Source organism: Festucalex cinctus, chromosome 8 (assembly GCF_051991245.1).
Source record: "Festucalex cinctus isolate MCC-2025b chromosome 8, RoL_Fcin_1.0, whole genome shotgun sequence".
Taxonomy (NCBI): domain Eukaryota; kingdom Metazoa; phylum Chordata; class Actinopteri; order Syngnathiformes; family Syngnathidae; genus Festucalex; species Festucalex cinctus.
In genome coordinates, this window is record NC_135418.1 from 12,055,641 (window position 1) to 12,073,051 (window position 17,411).

General features: G+C 47.5%; 1 protein-coding gene and 65 non-coding genes across 66 annotated transcripts in view; 1 reads left to right on the plus strand and 65 right to left on the minus strand.

Moving 5' to 3' along the window:
• Positions 1-17,411, plus strand: part of LOC144023548 (protein kinase C delta type-like) — a 114,941-nt gene that overhangs the window by 58,555 nt on the left and 38,975 nt on the right. The gene's annotated exons all lie outside the window — the stretch shown is intronic.
• Positions 64-135, minus strand: trnae-cuc (transfer RNA glutamic acid (anticodon CUC)). Its single transcript has one exon. It is a non-coding gene; the product is annotated as a tRNA-Glu (tRNA).
• trnae-uuc (transfer RNA glutamic acid (anticodon UUC)) lies at positions 250-321 on the minus strand. Its single transcript has one exon. It is a non-coding gene; the product is annotated as a tRNA-Glu (tRNA).
• On the minus strand, positions 422-493 carry trnae-cuc (transfer RNA glutamic acid (anticodon CUC)). The gene has a single exon. It is a non-coding gene; the product is annotated as a tRNA-Glu (tRNA).
• Positions 611-682, minus strand: trnae-uuc (transfer RNA glutamic acid (anticodon UUC)). Its single transcript has one exon. It is a non-coding gene; the product is annotated as a tRNA-Glu (tRNA).
• On the minus strand, positions 800-871 carry trnae-uuc (transfer RNA glutamic acid (anticodon UUC)). The gene has a single exon. It is a non-coding gene; the product is annotated as a tRNA-Glu (tRNA).
• Positions 1,161-1,232, minus strand: trnae-cuc (transfer RNA glutamic acid (anticodon CUC)). Its single transcript has one exon. It is a non-coding gene; the product is annotated as a tRNA-Glu (tRNA).
• Positions 1,333-1,404, minus strand: trnae-uuc (transfer RNA glutamic acid (anticodon UUC)). The gene has a single exon. It is a non-coding gene; the product is annotated as a tRNA-Glu (tRNA).
• trnae-uuc (transfer RNA glutamic acid (anticodon UUC)) lies at positions 1,505-1,576 on the minus strand. Its single transcript has one exon. It is a non-coding gene; the product is annotated as a tRNA-Glu (tRNA).
• trnae-cuc (transfer RNA glutamic acid (anticodon CUC)) lies at positions 1,677-1,748 on the minus strand. The gene has a single exon. It is a non-coding gene; the product is annotated as a tRNA-Glu (tRNA).
• trnae-cuc (transfer RNA glutamic acid (anticodon CUC)) lies at positions 2,018-2,089 on the minus strand. The gene has a single exon. It is a non-coding gene; the product is annotated as a tRNA-Glu (tRNA).
• On the minus strand, positions 2,396-2,467 carry trnae-uuc (transfer RNA glutamic acid (anticodon UUC)). Its single transcript has one exon. It is a non-coding gene; the product is annotated as a tRNA-Glu (tRNA).
• Positions 2,568-2,639, minus strand: trnae-cuc (transfer RNA glutamic acid (anticodon CUC)). Its single transcript has one exon. It is a non-coding gene; the product is annotated as a tRNA-Glu (tRNA).
• Positions 2,740-2,811, minus strand: trnae-uuc (transfer RNA glutamic acid (anticodon UUC)). Its single transcript has one exon. It is a non-coding gene; the product is annotated as a tRNA-Glu (tRNA).
• On the minus strand, positions 3,101-3,172 carry trnae-cuc (transfer RNA glutamic acid (anticodon CUC)). The gene has a single exon. It is a non-coding gene; the product is annotated as a tRNA-Glu (tRNA).
• trnae-uuc (transfer RNA glutamic acid (anticodon UUC)) lies at positions 3,273-3,344 on the minus strand. The gene has a single exon. It is a non-coding gene; the product is annotated as a tRNA-Glu (tRNA).
• On the minus strand, positions 3,445-3,516 carry trnae-uuc (transfer RNA glutamic acid (anticodon UUC)). Its single transcript has one exon. It is a non-coding gene; the product is annotated as a tRNA-Glu (tRNA).
• trnae-cuc (transfer RNA glutamic acid (anticodon CUC)) lies at positions 3,617-3,688 on the minus strand. The gene has a single exon. It is a non-coding gene; the product is annotated as a tRNA-Glu (tRNA).
• Positions 3,958-4,029, minus strand: trnae-cuc (transfer RNA glutamic acid (anticodon CUC)). Its single transcript has one exon. It is a non-coding gene; the product is annotated as a tRNA-Glu (tRNA).
• trnae-cuc (transfer RNA glutamic acid (anticodon CUC)) lies at positions 4,509-4,580 on the minus strand. Its single transcript has one exon. It is a non-coding gene; the product is annotated as a tRNA-Glu (tRNA).
• On the minus strand, positions 4,695-4,766 carry trnae-uuc (transfer RNA glutamic acid (anticodon UUC)). The gene has a single exon. It is a non-coding gene; the product is annotated as a tRNA-Glu (tRNA).
• Positions 5,056-5,127, minus strand: trnae-cuc (transfer RNA glutamic acid (anticodon CUC)). Its single transcript has one exon. It is a non-coding gene; the product is annotated as a tRNA-Glu (tRNA).
• On the minus strand, positions 5,228-5,299 carry trnae-cuc (transfer RNA glutamic acid (anticodon CUC)). Its single transcript has one exon. It is a non-coding gene; the product is annotated as a tRNA-Glu (tRNA).
• Positions 5,400-5,471, minus strand: trnae-cuc (transfer RNA glutamic acid (anticodon CUC)). The gene has a single exon. It is a non-coding gene; the product is annotated as a tRNA-Glu (tRNA).
• Positions 5,947-6,018, minus strand: trnae-cuc (transfer RNA glutamic acid (anticodon CUC)). Its single transcript has one exon. It is a non-coding gene; the product is annotated as a tRNA-Glu (tRNA).
• trnae-cuc (transfer RNA glutamic acid (anticodon CUC)) lies at positions 6,305-6,376 on the minus strand. Its single transcript has one exon. It is a non-coding gene; the product is annotated as a tRNA-Glu (tRNA).
• trnae-uuc (transfer RNA glutamic acid (anticodon UUC)) lies at positions 6,683-6,754 on the minus strand. The gene has a single exon. It is a non-coding gene; the product is annotated as a tRNA-Glu (tRNA).
• trnae-cuc (transfer RNA glutamic acid (anticodon CUC)) lies at positions 6,855-6,926 on the minus strand. The gene has a single exon. It is a non-coding gene; the product is annotated as a tRNA-Glu (tRNA).
• Positions 7,402-7,473, minus strand: trnae-uuc (transfer RNA glutamic acid (anticodon UUC)). Its single transcript has one exon. It is a non-coding gene; the product is annotated as a tRNA-Glu (tRNA).
• Positions 7,574-7,645, minus strand: trnae-cuc (transfer RNA glutamic acid (anticodon CUC)). Its single transcript has one exon. It is a non-coding gene; the product is annotated as a tRNA-Glu (tRNA).
• Positions 7,763-7,834, minus strand: trnae-uuc (transfer RNA glutamic acid (anticodon UUC)). Its single transcript has one exon. It is a non-coding gene; the product is annotated as a tRNA-Glu (tRNA).
• On the minus strand, positions 7,952-8,023 carry trnae-cuc (transfer RNA glutamic acid (anticodon CUC)). Its single transcript has one exon. It is a non-coding gene; the product is annotated as a tRNA-Glu (tRNA).
• Positions 8,310-8,381, minus strand: trnae-cuc (transfer RNA glutamic acid (anticodon CUC)). Its single transcript has one exon. It is a non-coding gene; the product is annotated as a tRNA-Glu (tRNA).
• trnae-uuc (transfer RNA glutamic acid (anticodon UUC)) lies at positions 8,499-8,570 on the minus strand. The gene has a single exon. It is a non-coding gene; the product is annotated as a tRNA-Glu (tRNA).
• trnae-cuc (transfer RNA glutamic acid (anticodon CUC)) lies at positions 8,671-8,742 on the minus strand. The gene has a single exon. It is a non-coding gene; the product is annotated as a tRNA-Glu (tRNA).
• Positions 8,857-8,928, minus strand: trnae-uuc (transfer RNA glutamic acid (anticodon UUC)). Its single transcript has one exon. It is a non-coding gene; the product is annotated as a tRNA-Glu (tRNA).
• Positions 9,029-9,100, minus strand: trnae-uuc (transfer RNA glutamic acid (anticodon UUC)). The gene has a single exon. It is a non-coding gene; the product is annotated as a tRNA-Glu (tRNA).
• On the minus strand, positions 9,201-9,272 carry trnae-cuc (transfer RNA glutamic acid (anticodon CUC)). The gene has a single exon. It is a non-coding gene; the product is annotated as a tRNA-Glu (tRNA).
• trnae-uuc (transfer RNA glutamic acid (anticodon UUC)) lies at positions 9,576-9,647 on the minus strand. Its single transcript has one exon. It is a non-coding gene; the product is annotated as a tRNA-Glu (tRNA).
• Positions 9,765-9,836, minus strand: trnae-cuc (transfer RNA glutamic acid (anticodon CUC)). The gene has a single exon. It is a non-coding gene; the product is annotated as a tRNA-Glu (tRNA).
• Positions 9,951-10,022, minus strand: trnae-uuc (transfer RNA glutamic acid (anticodon UUC)). The gene has a single exon. It is a non-coding gene; the product is annotated as a tRNA-Glu (tRNA).
• Positions 10,312-10,383, minus strand: trnae-uuc (transfer RNA glutamic acid (anticodon UUC)). The gene has a single exon. It is a non-coding gene; the product is annotated as a tRNA-Glu (tRNA).
• Positions 10,484-10,555, minus strand: trnae-cuc (transfer RNA glutamic acid (anticodon CUC)). Its single transcript has one exon. It is a non-coding gene; the product is annotated as a tRNA-Glu (tRNA).
• trnae-cuc (transfer RNA glutamic acid (anticodon CUC)) lies at positions 10,673-10,744 on the minus strand. The gene has a single exon. It is a non-coding gene; the product is annotated as a tRNA-Glu (tRNA).
• trnae-cuc (transfer RNA glutamic acid (anticodon CUC)) lies at positions 11,031-11,102 on the minus strand. The gene has a single exon. It is a non-coding gene; the product is annotated as a tRNA-Glu (tRNA).
• On the minus strand, positions 11,220-11,291 carry trnae-uuc (transfer RNA glutamic acid (anticodon UUC)). The gene has a single exon. It is a non-coding gene; the product is annotated as a tRNA-Glu (tRNA).
• On the minus strand, positions 11,392-11,463 carry trnae-cuc (transfer RNA glutamic acid (anticodon CUC)). The gene has a single exon. It is a non-coding gene; the product is annotated as a tRNA-Glu (tRNA).
• trnae-uuc (transfer RNA glutamic acid (anticodon UUC)) lies at positions 11,578-11,649 on the minus strand. The gene has a single exon. It is a non-coding gene; the product is annotated as a tRNA-Glu (tRNA).
• On the minus strand, positions 11,939-12,010 carry trnae-cuc (transfer RNA glutamic acid (anticodon CUC)). The gene has a single exon. It is a non-coding gene; the product is annotated as a tRNA-Glu (tRNA).
• Positions 12,277-12,348, minus strand: trnae-cuc (transfer RNA glutamic acid (anticodon CUC)). Its single transcript has one exon. It is a non-coding gene; the product is annotated as a tRNA-Glu (tRNA).
• On the minus strand, positions 12,652-12,723 carry trnae-uuc (transfer RNA glutamic acid (anticodon UUC)). The gene has a single exon. It is a non-coding gene; the product is annotated as a tRNA-Glu (tRNA).
• On the minus strand, positions 13,183-13,254 carry trnae-cuc (transfer RNA glutamic acid (anticodon CUC)). Its single transcript has one exon. It is a non-coding gene; the product is annotated as a tRNA-Glu (tRNA).
• On the minus strand, positions 13,561-13,632 carry trnae-uuc (transfer RNA glutamic acid (anticodon UUC)). Its single transcript has one exon. It is a non-coding gene; the product is annotated as a tRNA-Glu (tRNA).
• trnae-cuc (transfer RNA glutamic acid (anticodon CUC)) lies at positions 13,733-13,804 on the minus strand. Its single transcript has one exon. It is a non-coding gene; the product is annotated as a tRNA-Glu (tRNA).
• Positions 14,108-14,179, minus strand: trnae-uuc (transfer RNA glutamic acid (anticodon UUC)). The gene has a single exon. It is a non-coding gene; the product is annotated as a tRNA-Glu (tRNA).
• On the minus strand, positions 14,658-14,729 carry trnae-cuc (transfer RNA glutamic acid (anticodon CUC)). The gene has a single exon. It is a non-coding gene; the product is annotated as a tRNA-Glu (tRNA).
• trnae-cuc (transfer RNA glutamic acid (anticodon CUC)) lies at positions 14,847-14,918 on the minus strand. Its single transcript has one exon. It is a non-coding gene; the product is annotated as a tRNA-Glu (tRNA).
• On the minus strand, positions 15,205-15,276 carry trnae-cuc (transfer RNA glutamic acid (anticodon CUC)). The gene has a single exon. It is a non-coding gene; the product is annotated as a tRNA-Glu (tRNA).
• On the minus strand, positions 15,394-15,465 carry trnae-uuc (transfer RNA glutamic acid (anticodon UUC)). Its single transcript has one exon. It is a non-coding gene; the product is annotated as a tRNA-Glu (tRNA).
• trnae-cuc (transfer RNA glutamic acid (anticodon CUC)) lies at positions 15,566-15,637 on the minus strand. The gene has a single exon. It is a non-coding gene; the product is annotated as a tRNA-Glu (tRNA).
• On the minus strand, positions 15,755-15,826 carry trnae-cuc (transfer RNA glutamic acid (anticodon CUC)). The gene has a single exon. It is a non-coding gene; the product is annotated as a tRNA-Glu (tRNA).
• On the minus strand, positions 15,941-16,012 carry trnae-uuc (transfer RNA glutamic acid (anticodon UUC)). Its single transcript has one exon. It is a non-coding gene; the product is annotated as a tRNA-Glu (tRNA).
• Positions 16,302-16,373, minus strand: trnae-cuc (transfer RNA glutamic acid (anticodon CUC)). The gene has a single exon. It is a non-coding gene; the product is annotated as a tRNA-Glu (tRNA).
• On the minus strand, positions 16,640-16,711 carry trnae-cuc (transfer RNA glutamic acid (anticodon CUC)). Its single transcript has one exon. It is a non-coding gene; the product is annotated as a tRNA-Glu (tRNA).
• Positions 17,015-17,086, minus strand: trnae-uuc (transfer RNA glutamic acid (anticodon UUC)). Its single transcript has one exon. It is a non-coding gene; the product is annotated as a tRNA-Glu (tRNA).
• On the minus strand, positions 17,187-17,258 carry trnae-cuc (transfer RNA glutamic acid (anticodon CUC)). The gene has a single exon. It is a non-coding gene; the product is annotated as a tRNA-Glu (tRNA).

The window sequence follows — 17,411 nt, forward strand, 5'->3', positions numbered from 1 at the left end:
TTCACTTTCACTCAGCATCAGTAAATTAATTTTCATCCAGTGAGAGATTTGACAAACTGAGAATTCCCTGACCGGGAATCGAACCCGGGCCGCGGCGGTGAGAGCGCCGAATCCTAGCCACTAGACCACCAGGGAGTTTGATTGTGTTGACCAACCCCAATTCCATAATCCTTTCACTTTCACTCAGCAACGGCAAAATTTTAGTGCAGTGAGAGATTTGAAAAACGAGTGGATTTGACAAATTGAGAACTCCCTGACCGGGAATCGAACCCGGTCCGCAGCGGTGAAAGCGCTGAATCCTAGCCACTAGACCACCAGGGAACTTGCTTATTTTGACCAACCCAACCTCCATAAATCTTTCACTTTCACTCAGCATCAGCAAAATAATTTTGATCCAGTGAGAGATTTGACAAACTAAGAATTCCCTGACCGGGAATCGAACCCGGGCCGCGGCGGTGAGAGCGCCGAATCCAAGCCACTAGACCACCAGGGAACTTTTTAATGTTGACCAACCCCAACTCCATAACCCTTTCACTTTCACTCAGCATCTGCAATTTAATTTTTATCCAGTGAGACATTTGAAAAACGAGTGGATTTGACAAACTGAAAATTCCCTGACCGGGAATCGAACCCGGGCCACAGCGGTGAAAGCGCTGAATCCTAGCCACTAGACCACCAGGGAACTTGCTTATGTTGACCAACCCCAACGCCATAACCCTTTCACTTTCACTCAGCATCAGCAAATTAATTTTCGTGCAGTGAGAGATTTGAAAAACAAGTGGATTTGAAAAAGTAATAATTCCCTGACCGGGAATCGAACCCAGGCCGCAGCGGTGAAAACGCTGAATCCTCGCCACTAGACCAACAGGGAACTTTCTTACGTTGACCAACCCCAACTCCATAACCCTTTCACTTTCACTCAGCATCAGCAAATTAATTTTCGTGCAGTGAGAGATTTGAAAAACAAGTGGATTTGAAAAAGTAATAATTCCCTGACCGGGAATCGAACCCAGGCCGTATCGGTGAAAACGCTGAATCCTAGCCACTAGACCAACAGGGAACTTTCTTACGTTGACCAACCCCAACTCCATAACCCTTTCACTTTCACTCAGCATCAGCAATTTAATTTTCATCCAGTGAGAGATTTGACAAACTGAGAATTCTCTGACCGGGAATTGAACCCGGGCTGCGGCGGTGAGAGCGCCGAATCCTATCCACTAGACCACCAGGGAACTTTTTAATGTTGACCCACCCCAACTCCATAACCCTTTCACTTTCACTCAGCATCAGCAAATTAATTTTCATCCAGTGAGACATTTGACAAACTGAGAATTCCCTGACCGGGAATCGAACCCAGGCCTCAGCGGTGAAAACGCTGAATCCTAGCCACTAGACCAACAGGGAACTGTCTTACGTTGACCAACCCCAACTCTATAACCCTTTCACTTTCACTCAGCATCAGCAAATTAATTTTGATCCAGTGAGAGATTTGACAAACTGAGAATTCCCTGACCGGGAATCGAACCCAGGCCGCAGCGGTGAAAACGCTGAATCCTAGCCACTAGACCAACAGGGAACTTTCTTACGTTGACCAACCCCAACTCCATAACCCTTTCACTTTCACTCAGCATCAGCAAATTAATTTTGATCCAGTGAGAGATTTGACAAACTGAGAATTCCCTGACCGGGAATCGAACCCGGGCCGCGGCGGTGAGAGCGCCGAATCCTAGCCACTAGACCACCAGGGAGTTTGATTGTGTTGACCAACCCCAATTCCATAATCCTTTCACTTTCACTCAGCAACGGCAAAATTTTCGTGCAGTGAGAGATTTGAAAAATTGAGAACACCCTGACCGGGAATCGAACCCGGTCCGCAGCGGTGAAAGCGCTGAATCCTAGCCACTAGACCACCAGGGAACTTGCTAATTTTGACCAACCCAACCTCCATAAATCTTTCACTTTCACTCAGCATCAGCAAATTAATTTTGATCCAGTGAGAGATTTGACAAACTGAGAATTCCCTGACCGGGAATCGAACCCGGGCCGCGGCGGTGAGAGCGCCGAATCCGAGCCACTAGACCACCAGGGAACTTGCTTTTTTTGACCAACCCAACCTCCATAAATCTTTCACTTTCACTCAGCATCAGCAAATTAATTTTCGTGCAGTGAGAGATTTGAAAAACGAGTGCATTTGACAAACTAATAAATCCCTGACCGGGAATCGAACCCGGGCCGCAGCGGTGAAAGCGCTGAATCCGAGCCACTAGACCAACAGGGAACTCTCTTATGTTGACCAACCCCAACTCCATAACCCTTTCACTTTCACTCAGCATCAGCAAATTAATTTTCATCCAGTGAGAGATTTGAAAAACGAGTGGATTTGACAAACTGAGAATTCCCTGACCGGGAATCGAACCCAGGCCACAGCGGTGAAAGCGCTGAATCCTAGCCACTAGACCACCAGGGAACTTGCTTATGTAGACCAACCCCAACGCCATAACCCTTTCACTTTCACTCAGCATCAGTAAATTAATTTTCATCCAGTGAGAGATTTGACAAACTGAGAATTCCCTGACCGGGAATCGAACCCGGGCCGCGGCGGTGAGAGCGCCGAATCCTAGCCACTAGACCACCAGGGAGTTTGATTGTGTTGACCAACCCCAATTCCATAATCCTTTCACTTTCACTCAGCATCAGCAAATTAATTTTGATCCAGTGAGAGATTTGACAAACTGAGAATTCCCTGACCGGGAATCGAACCCAGGCCGCGGCGGTGAAAGCGCTGAATCCTAGCCACTAGACCACCAGGGAACTTGCTTATTTTGACCAACCCAACATCCATAACCCTTTCACTTTCACTCAGCATCAGCAAATTAATTTTCGTGCAGTGAGAGATTTGAAAAACAAGTGGATTTGAAAAAGTAATAATTCCCTGACCAGGAATCGAACCCAGGCCGCAGCGGTGAAAACTCTGAATCCTAGCCACAAGACCAACAGGGAACTTTCTTACGTTGACCAACCCCAACTCCATAACCCTTTCACTTTCACTCAGCATCAGCAATTTAATTTTCATCCAGTGAGAGATTTGACAAACTGAGAATTCTCTGACCGGGAATTGAACCCGGGCCGCGGCGGTGAGAGCGCCGAATCCTATCCACTAGACCACCAGGGAACTTTTTAATGTTGACCCACCCCAACTCCATAACCCTTTCACTTTCACTCAGCATCAGCAATTTAATTTTCATCCAGTGAGACATTTGACAAACTGAGAATTCCCTGACCGGGAATCGAACCCAGGCCGCAGCGGTGAAAGCGCTGAATCCTAGCCACTAGACCAACAGGGAACTTTATTACGTTGACCAACCCCAACTCTATAACCCTTTCACTTTCACTCAGCATCAGCAAATTAATTTTGATCCAGTGAGAGATTTTACAAACTGAGAATTCCCTGACCGGGAATCGAACCCAGGCCGCAGCGGTGAAAACGCTGAATCCTAGCCACTAGACCAACAGGGAACTTTCTTACGTTGACAAACCCCAACTCCATAACCCTTTCACTTTCACTCAGCATCAGCAAATTAATTTTGATCCAGTGAGAGATTTGACAAACTGAGAATTCCCTGACCGGGAATCGAACCCGGGCTGCGGCGGTGAGAGCGCCGAATCCTAGCCACTAGACCACCAGGGAGTTTGATTGTGTTGACCAACCCCAATTCCATAATCCTTTCACTTTCACTCAGCAACAGCAAAATTTTCGTGCAGTGAGAGATTTTAAAAATAGAGAACACCCTGACCGGGAATCGAACCCTGTCCGCAGCGGTGAAAGCGCTGAATCCTACCCACTAGACCACCAGGGAACTTGCTTATTTTGACCAACCCAACCTCCATAAATCTTTCACTTTCACTCAGCATCAGCAAATTAATTTTGATCCAGTGAGAGATTTGACAAACTGAGAATTCCCTGACCGGGAATCGAACCCGGGCCGCGGCGGTGAGAGCGCCGAATCCGAGCCACTAGACCACCAGGGAACTTGTTTTTTTTGACCAACCCAACCTCCATAAATCTTTCACTTTCACTCAGCATCAGCAAATTAAATTTTCGTGCAGTGAGAGATTTGAAAAACGAGTGCATTTGACAAACTAATAAATCCCTGACCGGGAATCGAACCCGGGCCGCAGCGGTGAAAGCGCTGAATCCGAGCCACTAGACCAACAGGGAACTCTCATATGTTGACCAACCCCAACTCCATAACCCTTTCACTTTCACTCAGCATCAGCAAATTAATTTTCATCCAGTGAGAGATTTGAAAAACGAGTGGATTTGACAAACTGAGAATTCCCTGACCGGGAATCGAATCCGGGCCACAGCGGTGAAAGCGCTGAATCCTAGCCACTAGACCACCGGGGAACTTGCTTATGTAGACCAACCCCAACGCCATAACCCTTTCACTTTCACTCAGCATCAGTAAATTAATTTTCATCCAGTGAGAGATTTGACAAACTGAGAATTCCCTGACCGGGAATCGAACCCGGGCCGCGGCGGTGAGAGCGCCGAATCCTAGCCACTAGACCACCAGGGAGTTTGATTGTGTTGACCAACCCCAATTCCATAATCCTTTCACTTTCACTCAGCAACAGCATAATTTTCGTGCAGTGAGAGATTTGAAAAACGAGTGGATTTGACAAACTGAGAATTCCCTGACCGGGAATCGAACCCGGGCCGCAGCGGTGAAAGCGCTGAATCCTAGCCACTAGAACACCAGGGAACTTGCTTATTTTGACCAACCCAACCTCCATAAATCTTTCACTTTCACTCAGCATCAGCAAATTAATTTTGATCCAGTGAGAGATTTGACAAACTGAGAATTCCCTGACCGGGAATCGAACCCGGGCCGCGGCGGTGAGAGCGCCGAATACGAGCCACTAGACCACCAGGGAACTTTTTAATGTTGACCAACCCCAACTCCATAACCCTTTCACTTTCACTCAGCATCAGCAAATTAATTTTCATCCAGTGAGACATTTGAAAAACGAGTGGATTTGACAAACTGAGAATTCCCTGACCGGGAATCGAACCCGGGCCGCGGCGGTGAGAGCGCCTAATCCTATCCACTAGACCACCAGGGAACTTAGTAATGTTGACCAACCCCAACTCCATAACCCTTTCACTTTCACTCAGCATCAGCAATTTAATTTTCATCCAGTGAGAGATTTGACAAACTGAGAATTCTCTGACCGGGAATTGAACCCAGGCCGCGGCGGTGAGAGCGCCGAATCCTATCCACTAGACCACCAGGGAACTTTTTAATGTTGACCCACCCCAACTCCATAAACCTTTCACTTTCACTCAGCATCAGCAATTTAATTTTCATCCAGTGAGACATTTGACAAACTGAGAATTCCCTGACCGGGAATCGAACCCGTGCCGCGGCGGTGAGAGCGCCGAATCCTAGCCACTAGACCACCAGGGAGTTTGATTGTGTTGACCAACCCCAATTCCATAATCCTTTCACTTTTACTCAGCAACAGCAAAATTTTCGTGCAGTGAGAGATTTGAAAAATGAGTGGATTTGACAAATTGAGAACCCCCTGACCGGGAATCGAACCCGGTCCGCAGCGGTGAAAGCGCTGAATCTAAGCCACTAGACCACCAGGCAACTTGCTTATTTTGACCAACCCAACATCCATAACCCTTTCACTTTCACTCAGCATCAGCAAATTAATTTTCGTGCAGTGAGAGATTTGAAAAACAAGTGGATTTTAAAAAGTAATAATTCCCTGACCGGGAATCGAACCCAGGCCGCAGCAGTGAAAACGCTGAATCCTAGCCACTAGACCAACAGGGAACTTTCTTATGTTGACTAACCCCAACTCTATAACCCTTTCACTTTCACTCAGCATCAGCAAATTAATTTTGATCCAGTGAGAGATTTGACAAACTGAGAATTCCCTGACCGGGAATCGAACCCAGGCCGCGGCGGTGAGAGCGCCGAATCCTAGCCACTAGAACACCAGGGAGTTTGATTGTGTTGACCAACCCCAATTCCATAATCCTTTCACTTTCACTCAGCAACAGCAAAATTTTCGTGCAGTGAGAGATTTGAAAAACGAGTGGATTTGACAAATTGAGAACTCCCTGACCCCGAATCGAACCCGGTCCGCAGCGGTGAAAGCGCTGAATCCTAGCCACTAGACCACCAGGGAACTTGCTTATTTTGACCAACCCAACCTCCATAAATCTTTCACTTTCACTCAGCATCAGAAAATTAATTTTGATCCAGTGAGAGATTTGACAAACTGAGAATTCCCTGACCGGGAATCGAACCCGGGCCGCGGCGGTGAGAGCGCCGAATCCGAGCCACTAGACCACCAGGGAACTTGCTTTTTTTGACCAACCCAACCTCCATAAATCTTTCACTTTCACTCAGCATCAGCAAATTAATTTTCGTGCAGTAAGAGATTTGAAAAACGAGTGCATTTGACAAACTAAAAAATCCCTGACCGGGAATCGAACCCGGGCCGCAGCGGTGAAAGCGCTGAATCCGAGCCACTAGACCAACAGGGAACTCTCTTATGTTGACCAACCCCAACTCCATAACCCTTTCACTTTCACTCAGCATCAGCAAATTAATTTTCATCCAGTGAGAGATTTGAAAAACGAGTGGATTTGACAAACTGAGAATTCCCTGACCGGGAATCGAACCCGGGCCACAGCGGTGAAAGCGCTGAATCCTAGCCACTAGACCACCAGGGAACTTGCTTATGTTGACCAACCCCAACGCCATAACCCTTTCACTTTCACTCAGCATCAGTAAATTAATTTACATCCAGTGAGAGATTTGACAAACTGAGAATTCCCTGACCGGGAATCGAACCCTGGCCGCGGCGGTGAGAGCGCCGAATCCTAGCCACTAGACCACCAGGGAGTTTGATTGTGTTGACCAACCCCAATTCCATAATCCTTTCACTTTCACTCAGCAACGGCAATATTTTCGTGCAGTGAGAGATTTGAAAAACGAGTGGATTTGACAAATTGAGAACTACCTGACCGGGAATCGAACCCGGTCCGCAGCGGTGAAAGCGCTGAATCCTATCCACTAGACCACCAGGGAACTTGCTTATTTTGACCAACCCAACCTCCATAAATCTTTCACTTTCACTCAGCATCAGCAAATTAATTTTGATCCAGTGAGAGATTTGACAAACTGAGAATTCCCTGACCGGGAATCGAACCCGGGCCGCGGCGGTGAGCGCGCCGAATTCGAGCCACTAGACCACCAGGGAACTTTTTAATGTTGACCAACCCCAACTCCATAACCCTTTCACTTTCACTCAGCATCAGCAATTTAATTTTTATCCAGTGAGACATTTGAAAAACGAGTGGATTTGACAAACTGAGAATTCCCTGACCGGGAATCGAACCCGGGCCACAGCGGTGAAAGCGCTGAATCCTAGCCACTAGACCACCAGGGAACTTGCTAATGTTGACCAACCCCAACGCCATAACCCTTACACTTTCACTCAGCATCAGCAAATTAATTTTCATCCAGTGAGAGATTTGACAAACTGAGAATTCCCTGACCGGGAATCAAACCCAGGCCGCGGCGGTGAGAGCGCCGAATCCTAGCCACTAGACCACCAGGGAACTTGCTTATTTTGAACAACCCCAACTCCATAACCCTTTCACTTTCACTCAGCATCAGCAAATTAATTTTTGTGCAGTGAGAGATTTGAAAAACGAGTGGATTTGACAAATTGAGAACTCCCTGACCGGGAATCGAACCCGGTCCGCAGCGGTGAAAGCGCTGAATCCTAGCCACTAGACCACCAGGGAACTTGCTTATTTTGACCAACCCAACCTCCATAAATCTTTCACTTTCACTCAGCATCAGCAAATAAATTTTTGTGCAGTGAGAGATTTGAAAAACGAGTGCATTTGACAAACTGAGAATTCCCTGACCGGGAATCGAACCCGGGCCGCGGCGGTGAGAGCGCCGAATCCTAGCCACTAGACCACCAGGGAGTTTGATTGTGTTGACCAACCCCAATTCCATAATCCTTTCACTTTCACTCAGCAACAGCAAAATTTTCGTGCAGTGAGAGATTTGAAAAACGAGTGGATTTGACAAATTGAGAACTCCCTGAACGGGAATCGAACCCGGTCCGCAGCGGTGAAAGCGCTGAATCCTAGCCACTAGACCACCAGGTAACTTGCTTATTTTGACCAACCCAACCTCCATAAATCTTTCACTTTCACTCAGCATCAGCAAATTAATTTTGATCCAGTGAGAGATTTGACAAACTGAGAATTCCCTGACCGGGAATCGAACCCGGGCCGCGGCGGTGAGAGCGCCGAATCCGAGCCACTAGACCACCAGGGAACTTTTTAATGTTGACCAACCCCAACTCCATAACCCTTTCACTTTCACTCAGCATCAGCAATTTAATTTTTATCCAGTGAGACATTTGAAAAAGGAGTGGATTTGACAAACTGAGAATTCCCTGACCGGGAATCGAACCCGGGCCACAGCGGTGAAAGCGCTGAATCCTAGCCACTAGACCACCAGGGAACTTGCTTATGTTGACCAACCCCAACGCCATAACCCTTTCACTTTCACTCAGCATCAGCAAATTAATTTTCATCCAGTGAGAGATTTGACAAACTGAGAATTCCCTGACCGGGAATCGAACCCAGGCCGCGGCGGTGAGAGCGCCGAATCCTAGCCACTAGACCACCAGGGAGTTTGATTGTGTTGACCAACCCCAATTCCATAATCCTTTCACTTTCACTCAGCAACAGCAAAATTTTCGTTTAGTGAGAGATTTGAAAAACGAGTGGATTTGACAAACTGAGAATTCCCTGACCGGGAATCGAACCCGGGCCGCAGCGGTGAAAGCGCTGAATCCTAGCCACTAGACCACCAGGGAACTTGCTTATTTTGACCAACCCAACCTCCATAAATCTTTCACTTTCACTCAGCATCAGCAAATTAATTTTGATCCAGTGAGAGATTTGACAAACTGAGAATTCCCTGACCGGGAATCGAACCCGGGCCACAGCGGTGAAAGCGCTGAATCCTAGCCACTAGACCACCAGGGAACTTGCTAATGTTGACCAACCCCAACGCCATAACCCTTACACTTTCACTCAGCATCAGCAAATTAATTTTCATCCAGTGAGAGATTTGACAAACTGAGAATTCCCTGACCGGGAATCAAACCCAGGCCGCGGCGGTGAGAGCGCCGAATCCTAGCCACTAGACCACCAGGGAACTTGCTTATTTTGACCAACCCCAACTCCATAACCCTTTCACTTTCACTCAGCATCAGCAAATTAATTTTTGTGCAGTGAGAGATTTGAAAAACGAGTGCATTTGACAAACTGAGAATTCTCTGACCGGGAATCGAACCCGGGCCGCGGTGGTGAGAGCGCCGAATCCTAGCCACTAGACCACCAGGGAGTTTGATTGTGTTGACCAACCCCAATTCCATAATCCTTTCACTTTCACTCAGCAACAGCAAAATTTTCGTGCAGTGAGAGATTTGAAAAACGAGTGGATTTGACAAATTGAGAACTCCCTGACCGGGAATCGAACCCGGTCCGCAGCGGTGAAAGCGCTGAATCCTAGCCACTAGACCACCAGGGAACTTGCTTATTTTGGCCAACCCAACCTCCATAAATCTTTCACTTTCACTCAGCATCAGCAAATAAATTTTTGTGCAGTGAGAGATTTGAAAAACGAGTGCATTTGACAAACTGAGAATTCCCTGACCGGGAATCGAACCCGGGCCGCGGCGGTGAGAGCGCCGAATCCTAGCCACTAGACCACCAGGGAGTTTGATTGTGTTGACCAACCCCAATTCCATAATCCTTTCACTTTCACTCAGCAACAGCAAAATTTTCGTGCAGTGAGAGATTTGAAAAACGAGTGGATTTGACAAACTGAGAATTCCCTGACCCGGAATCGAACCCGGGCCGCAGCGGTGAAAGCGCTGAATCCTAGCCACTAGACCACCAGGGAACTTGCTTATTTTGACCAACCCAACCTCCATAAATCTTTCACTTTCACTCAGCATCAGCAAATTAATTTTGATCCAGTGAGAGATTTGACAAACTGAGAATTCCCTGACCGGGAATCGAACCCGGGCCGCGGCGGTGAGAGCGCCGAATACGAGCCACTAGACCACCAGGGAACTTCTTAATGTTGACCAACCCCAACTCCATAACCCTTTCACTTTCACTCAGCATCAGCAAATTAATTTTCATCCAGTGAGACATTTGAAAAACGAGTGGATTTGACAAACTGAGAATTCCCTGACCGGGAATCGAACCCGTGCCGCAGCGGTGAAAGCGCTGAATCCTAGCCACTAGACCACCAGGGAACTTGCTTATGTTGACCAACCCCAACGCCATAACCCTTTCACTTTCACTCAGCATCAGCAAATTAATTTTCATCCAGTGAGAGATTTGACAAACTGAGAATTCCCTGACCGGGAATCGAACCCGGGCCGCGGCGGTGAGAGCGCCGAATCCTAGCCACTAGACCACCAGGGAACTTCTTAATGTTGACCAACCCCAACTCCATAACCCTTTCACTTTCACTCAGCATCAGCAAATTAATTTTTGTGCAGTGAGAGATTTGAAAAACGAGTGCATTTGCCAAACTGAGAATTCCCTGACCGGGAATCGAACCCGGGCCGCGGCGGTGAGAGCGCCGAATCCTAGCCACTAGACCACCAGGGAGTTTGATTGTGTTGACCAACCCCAATTCCATAATCCTTTCACTTTCACTCAGCAACAGCAAAATTTTCGTTTAGTGAGAGATTTGAAAAACGAGTGGATTTGACAAATTGAGAACTCCCTGAACGGGAATCGAACCCGGTCCGCAGCGGTGAAAGCGCTGAATCCTAGCCACTAGACCACCAGGGAACTTGCTTATTTTGACCAACCCAACCTCCATAAATCTTTCACTTTCACTCAGCATCAGCAAATTAATTTTGATCCAGTGAGAGATTTGACAAACTGAGAATTCCCTGACCGGGAATCGAACCCGGGCCGCGGCGGTGAGAGCGCCGAATCCGAGCCACTAGACCACCAGGGAACTTTTTAATGTTGACCAACCCCAACTCCATAACCCTTTCACTTTCACTCAGCATCAGCAATTTAATTTTTATCCAGTGAGACATTTGAAAAAGGAGTGGATTTGACAAACTGAGAATTCCCTGACCGGGAATCGAACCCGGGCCACAGCGGTGAAAGCGCTGAATCCTAGCCACTAGACCACCAGGGAACTTGCTTTTGTTGACCAACCCCAACGCCATAACCCTTTCACTTTCACTCAGCATCAGCAAATTAATTTTCATCCAGTGAGAGATTTGACAAACTGAGAATTCCCTGACCGGGAATCGAACCCAGGCCGCGGCGGTGAGAGCGCCGAATCCTAGCCACTAGACCACCAGGGAGTTTGATTGTGTTGACCAACCCCAATTCCATAATCCTTTCACTTTCACTCAGCAACAGCAAAATCTTCGTTTAGTGAGAGATTTGAAAAACGAGTGGATTTGACAAACTGAGAATTCCCTGACCGGGAATCGAACCCGGGCCGCAGCGGTGAAAGCGCTGAATCCTAGCCACTAGACCACCAGGGAACTTGCTTATTTTGACCAACCCAACCTCCATAAATCTTTCACTTTCACTCAGCATCAGCAAATTAATTTTGATCCAGTGAGAGATTTGACAAACTGAGAATTCCCTGACCGGGAATCTAACCCGGGCCGCGGCGGTGAGAGCGCCGAATACGAGCCACTAGACCACCAGGGAACTTTTTTATGTTGACCAACCCCAACTCCATAACCCTTTCACTTTCACTCAGCATCAGCAAATTAATTTTCATCCAGTGAGACATTTGAAAAACGAGTGGATTTGACAAACTGAGAATTCCCTGACCGGGAATCGAACCCGGGCCGCGGCGGTGAGAGCGCCGAATCCTATCCACTAGACCACCAGGGAACTTCGTAATGTTGACCAACCCCAACTCCATAACCCTTTCACTTTCACTCAGCAATTTAATTTTCATCCAGTGAGAGATTTGACAAACTGAGAATTCTCTGACCAGGAATTGAACCCAGGCCGCGGCGGTGAGAGCGCCGAATCCTATCCACTAGACCACCAGGGAACTTTTTAATGTTGACCCACCCCAACTCCATAAACCTTTCACTTTCACTCAGCATCAGCAATTTAATTTTCATCCAGTGAGACATTTGACAAACTGAGAATTCCCTGACCGGGAATCGAACCCGGGCCGCGGCGGTGAGAGCGCCGAATCCTAGCCACTAGACCACCAGGGAGTTTGATTGTGTTGACCAACCCCAATTCCATAATCCTTTCACTTTTACTCAGCAACAGCAAAATTTTCGTGCAGTGAGAGATTTGAAAAACGAGTGGATTTGACAAATTGAGAACCCCCTGACCGGGAATCGAACCCAGTCCGCAGCGGTGCAAGCGCTGAATCTAAGCCACTAGACCACCAGGGAACTTGCTTATTTTGACCAACCCAACATCCATAACCCTTTCACTTTCACTCAGCATCAGCAAATTAATTTTCGTGCAGTGAGAGATTTGAAAAACAAGTGGATTTTAAAAAGTAATAATTCCCTGACCGGGAATCGAACCCAGGCCGCAGCGGTGAAAACGCTGAATCCTAGCCACTAGACCAACAGGGAACTTTCTAACGTTGACCAACCCCAACTCTATAACCCTTTCACTTTCACTCAGCATCAGCAAATTAATTTTGATCCAGTGAGAGATTTGACAAACTGAGAATTCCCTGACCGGGAATCGAACCCAGGCCGCGCCGGTGAGAGCGCCGAATCCTAGCCACTAGAACACCAGGGAGTTTGATTGTGTTGACCAACCCCAATTCCATAATCCTTTCACTTTCACTCAGCAACAGCAAAATTTTCGTGCAGTGAGAGATTTGAAAAAGGAGTGGATTTGACAAATTGAGAACTCCCTGACCCCGAATCGAACCCGGTCCGCAGCGGTGAAAGCGCTGAATCCTAGCCACTAGACCACCAGGGAACTTGCTTATTTTTGACCAACCCAACCTCCATAAATCTTTCACTTTCACTCAGCATCAGAAAATTAATTTTGATCCAGTGAGAGATTTGACAAACTGAGAATTCCCTGACCGGGAATCGAACCCGGGCCTCGGCGGTGAGAGCGCCGAATCCGAGCCACTAGACCACCAGGGAACTTGCTTTTTTTGACCAACCCAACCTCCATAAATCTTTCACTTTCACTCAGCATCAGCAAATTAATTTTCGTGCAGTGAGAGATTTGAAAAACGAGTGCATTTGACAAACTAAAAAATCCCAGACCGGGAATCGAACCCGGGCCGCAGCGGTGAAAGCGCTGAATCCGAGCCACTAGACCAACAGGGAACTCTCTTATGTTGACCAACCCCAACTCCATAACCCTTTCACTTTCACTCAGCATCAGCAAATTAATTTTCATCCAGTGAGAGATTTGAAAAACGAGTGGATTTGACAAACTGAGAATTCCCTGACCGGGAATCGAACCCGGGCCACAGCGGTGAAAGCGCTGAATCCTAGCCACTAGACCACCAGGGAACTTGCTTATGTTGACCAACCCCAACGCCATAACCCTTTCACTTTCACTCAGCATCAGTAAATTAATTTACATCCAGTGAGAGATTTGACAAACTGAGAATTCCCTGACCGGGAATCGAACCCAGGCCGCGGCGGTGAGAGCGCCGAATCCTAGCCACTAGACCACCAGGGAGTTTGATTGTGTTGACCAACCCCAACTCCATAACCCTTTCACTTTCACTCAGCATCAGCAAATTAATTTTTGTGCAGTGAGAGATTTGAAAAACGAGTGCATTTGACAAACTGAGAATTCTCTGACCGGGAATCGAACCTGGGCCGCGGCGGTGAGAGCGCCGAATCCTAGCCACTAGACCACCAGGGAGTTTGATTGTGTTGACCAACCCCAATTCCATAATCCTTTCACTTTCACTCAGCAACAGCAAAATTTTCGTGCAGTGAGAGATTTGAAAAACGAGTGGATTTGACAAATTGAGAACTCCCTGACCGGGAATCGAACCCGGTCCGCAGCGGTGAAAGCGCTGAATCCTAGCCACTAGACCACCAGGGAACTTGCTTATTTTGACCAACCCAACCTGCATAAATCTTTCACTTTCACTCAGCATCAGCAAATTAATTTTTGTGCAGTGAGAGATTTGAAAAACGAGTGCATTTGACAAACTGAGAATTCCCTGACCGCGAATCGAACCCGGGCCGCAGCGGTGAAAGCTCTGAATCCTAGCCACTAGACCAACAGGGAACTCTCTTATGTTGACCAACCCCAACTCCATAACCCTTTCACTTTCACTCAGCATCAGCAAATTAATTTTCATCCAGTGAGAGATTTGAAAAACGAGTGGATTTGACAAACTGAGAATTCCCTGACCGTGAATCGAACCCGGGCCGCAGCTGTGAAAGCGCTGAGTCCTAGACACTAGACCACCAGGGAACTTGCTTATGTTGACCAACCCCAACGCCATAACCCTTTCACTTTCACTCAGCATCAGCAAATTAATTTTCATCCAGTGAGAGATTTGACAAACCGAGAATTCCCTGACCGGGAATCGAACCCGGGCCGCGGCGGTGAGAGCGCCGAATCCTAGCCACTAGACCACCAGGGAACTTCTTAATGTTGACCAACCCCAACTCCATAACCCTTTCACTTTCACTCAGCATCAGCAAATTAATTTTTGTGCAGTGAGAGATTTGAAAAACGAGTGCATTTGACAAACTGAGAATTCCCTGACCGGGAATCGAACCCGGGCCGCTGCGTTGAGAGCGCCGAATCCTAGCCACTAGACCACCAGGGAGTTTGATTGTGTTGACCAACCCCAATTCCATAATCCTTTCACTTTCACTCAGCAACAGCAAAATTTTCGTTTAGTGAGAGATTTGAAAAACGAGTGGATTTGACAAATTGAGAACTCCCTGAACGGGAATCGAACCCGGTCCGCAGCGGTGAAAGCGCTGAATCCTAGCCACTAGACCACCAGGGAACTTGCTTATGTTGACCAACCCAACCTCCATAAATCTTTCACTTTCACTCAGCATCAGCAAATTAATTTTGATCCAGTGAGAGATTTGACAAACTGAGAATTCCCTGACCGGGAATCGAACCCGGGCCGCGGCGGTGAGAGCGCCGAATCCGAGCCACTAGACCACCAGGGAACTTTTAAATATTGACCAACCCCAACTCCATAACCCTTTCACTTTCACTCAGCATCAGCAATTTAATTTTTATCCAGTGAGACATTTGAAAAAGGAGTGGATTTGACAAACTGAGAATTCCCTGACCGGGAATCGAACCCGGGCCACAGCGGTGAAAGCGCTGAATCCTAGCCACTAGACCACCAGGGAACTTGCTTATGTTGACCAACCCCAACGCCATAACCCTTTCACTTTCACTCAGCATCAGCAAATTAATTTTCATCCAGTGAGAGATTTGACAAACTGAGAATTCCCTGACCGGGAATCGAACCCAGGCCGCGGCGGTGAGAGCGCCGAATCCTAACCACTAGACCACCAGGGAACTTGCTTATTTTGACCAACCCCAACTCCATAACCCTTTCACTTTCACTCAGCATCAGCAAATTAATTTTTGTGCAGTGAGAGATTTGAAAAACGAGTGCATTTGACAAACTGAGAATTCCCTGACCGGGAATCGAACCCGGGCCGCGGCGGTGAGAGCGCCGAATCCTAGCCACTAGTCCACCAGGGAGTTTGATTGTGTTGACCAACCCCAATTCCATAATCCTTTCACTTTCACTCAGCAACAGCAAAATTTTCGTGCAGTGAGAGATTTGAAAAACGAGTGGATTTGACAAACTGAGAATTCCCTGACCGGGAATCGAACCCGGGCCACAGCGGTGAAAGCGCTGAATCCTAGCCACTAGACCACCAGGGAACTTGCTTATTTTGACCAACCCAACCTCCATAAATCTTTCACTTTCACTCAGCATCAGCAAATTAATTTTGATCCAGTGAGAGATTTGACAAACTGAGAATTCCCTGACCGGGAATCGAACCCGGGCCGCGGCGGTGAGAGCGCCGAATACGAGCCACTAGACCACCAGGGAACTTTTTAATGTTGACCAACCCCAACTCCATAACCCTTTCACTTTCACTCAGCATCAGCAAATTAATTTTCATCCAGTGAGACATTTGAAAAACGAGTGGATTTGACAAACTGAGAATTCCCTGACCGGGAATCGAACCCGGGCCGCGCCGGTGAGAGCGCCGAATCCTATCCACTAGACCACCAGGGAACTTCGGAATGTTGACCAACCCCAACTCCATAACCCTTTCACTTTCACTCAGCAATTTAATTTTCATCCAGTGAGAGATTTGACAAACTGAGAATTCTCTGACCGGGAATTGAACCCAGGCCGCGTCGGTGAGAGCGCCGAATCCTATCCACTAGACCACCAGGGAACTTTTTAATGTTGACCCACCCCAACTCCATAAACCTTTCACTTTCACTCAGCATCAGCAATTTAATTTTCATCCAGTGAGACATTTGACAAACTGAGAATTCCCTGACCGGGAATCGAACCCGGGCCGCGGCGGTGAGAGCGCCGAATCCTAGCCACTAGACCACCAGGGAGTTTGATTGTGTTGACCAACCCCAATTCCATAATCCTTTCACTTTTACTCAGCAACAGCAAAATTTTCGTGCAGTGAGAGATTTGAAAAACAAGTGGATTTGACAAATTGAGAACCCCCTGACCGGGAATCGAACCCGGTCCGCAGCGGTGAAAGCGCTGAATCTAAGCCACTAGACCACCAGGGAACTTGCTTATTTTGACCAACCCAACATCCATAACCCTTTCACTTTCACTCAGCATCAGCAAATTAATTTTCGTGCAGTGAGAGATTTGAAAAACAAGTGGATTTTAAAAAGTAATAATTCCCTGACCGGGAATCGAACCCAGGCCGCAGCGGTGAAAACGCTGAATCCTAGCCACTAGACCAACAGGGAACTTTCTTACGTTGACCAACCCCAACTCTATAACCCTTTCACTTTCACTCAGCATCAGCAAATTAATTTTGATCCAGTGAGAGATTTGACAAACTGAGAATTCCCTGACCGGGAATCGAACCCAGGCCGCGGCGGTGAGAGCGCCGAATCCTAGCCACTAGAACACCAGGGAGTTTGATTGTGTTGACCAACCCCAATTCCATAATCCTTTCACTTTCACTCAGCAACGGCAAAATTTTCGTGCAGTGAGAGATTTGAAAAAGGTGTGGATTTGACAAATTGAGAACTCCCTGACCCCGAATCGAACCCGGTCCGCAGCGGTGAA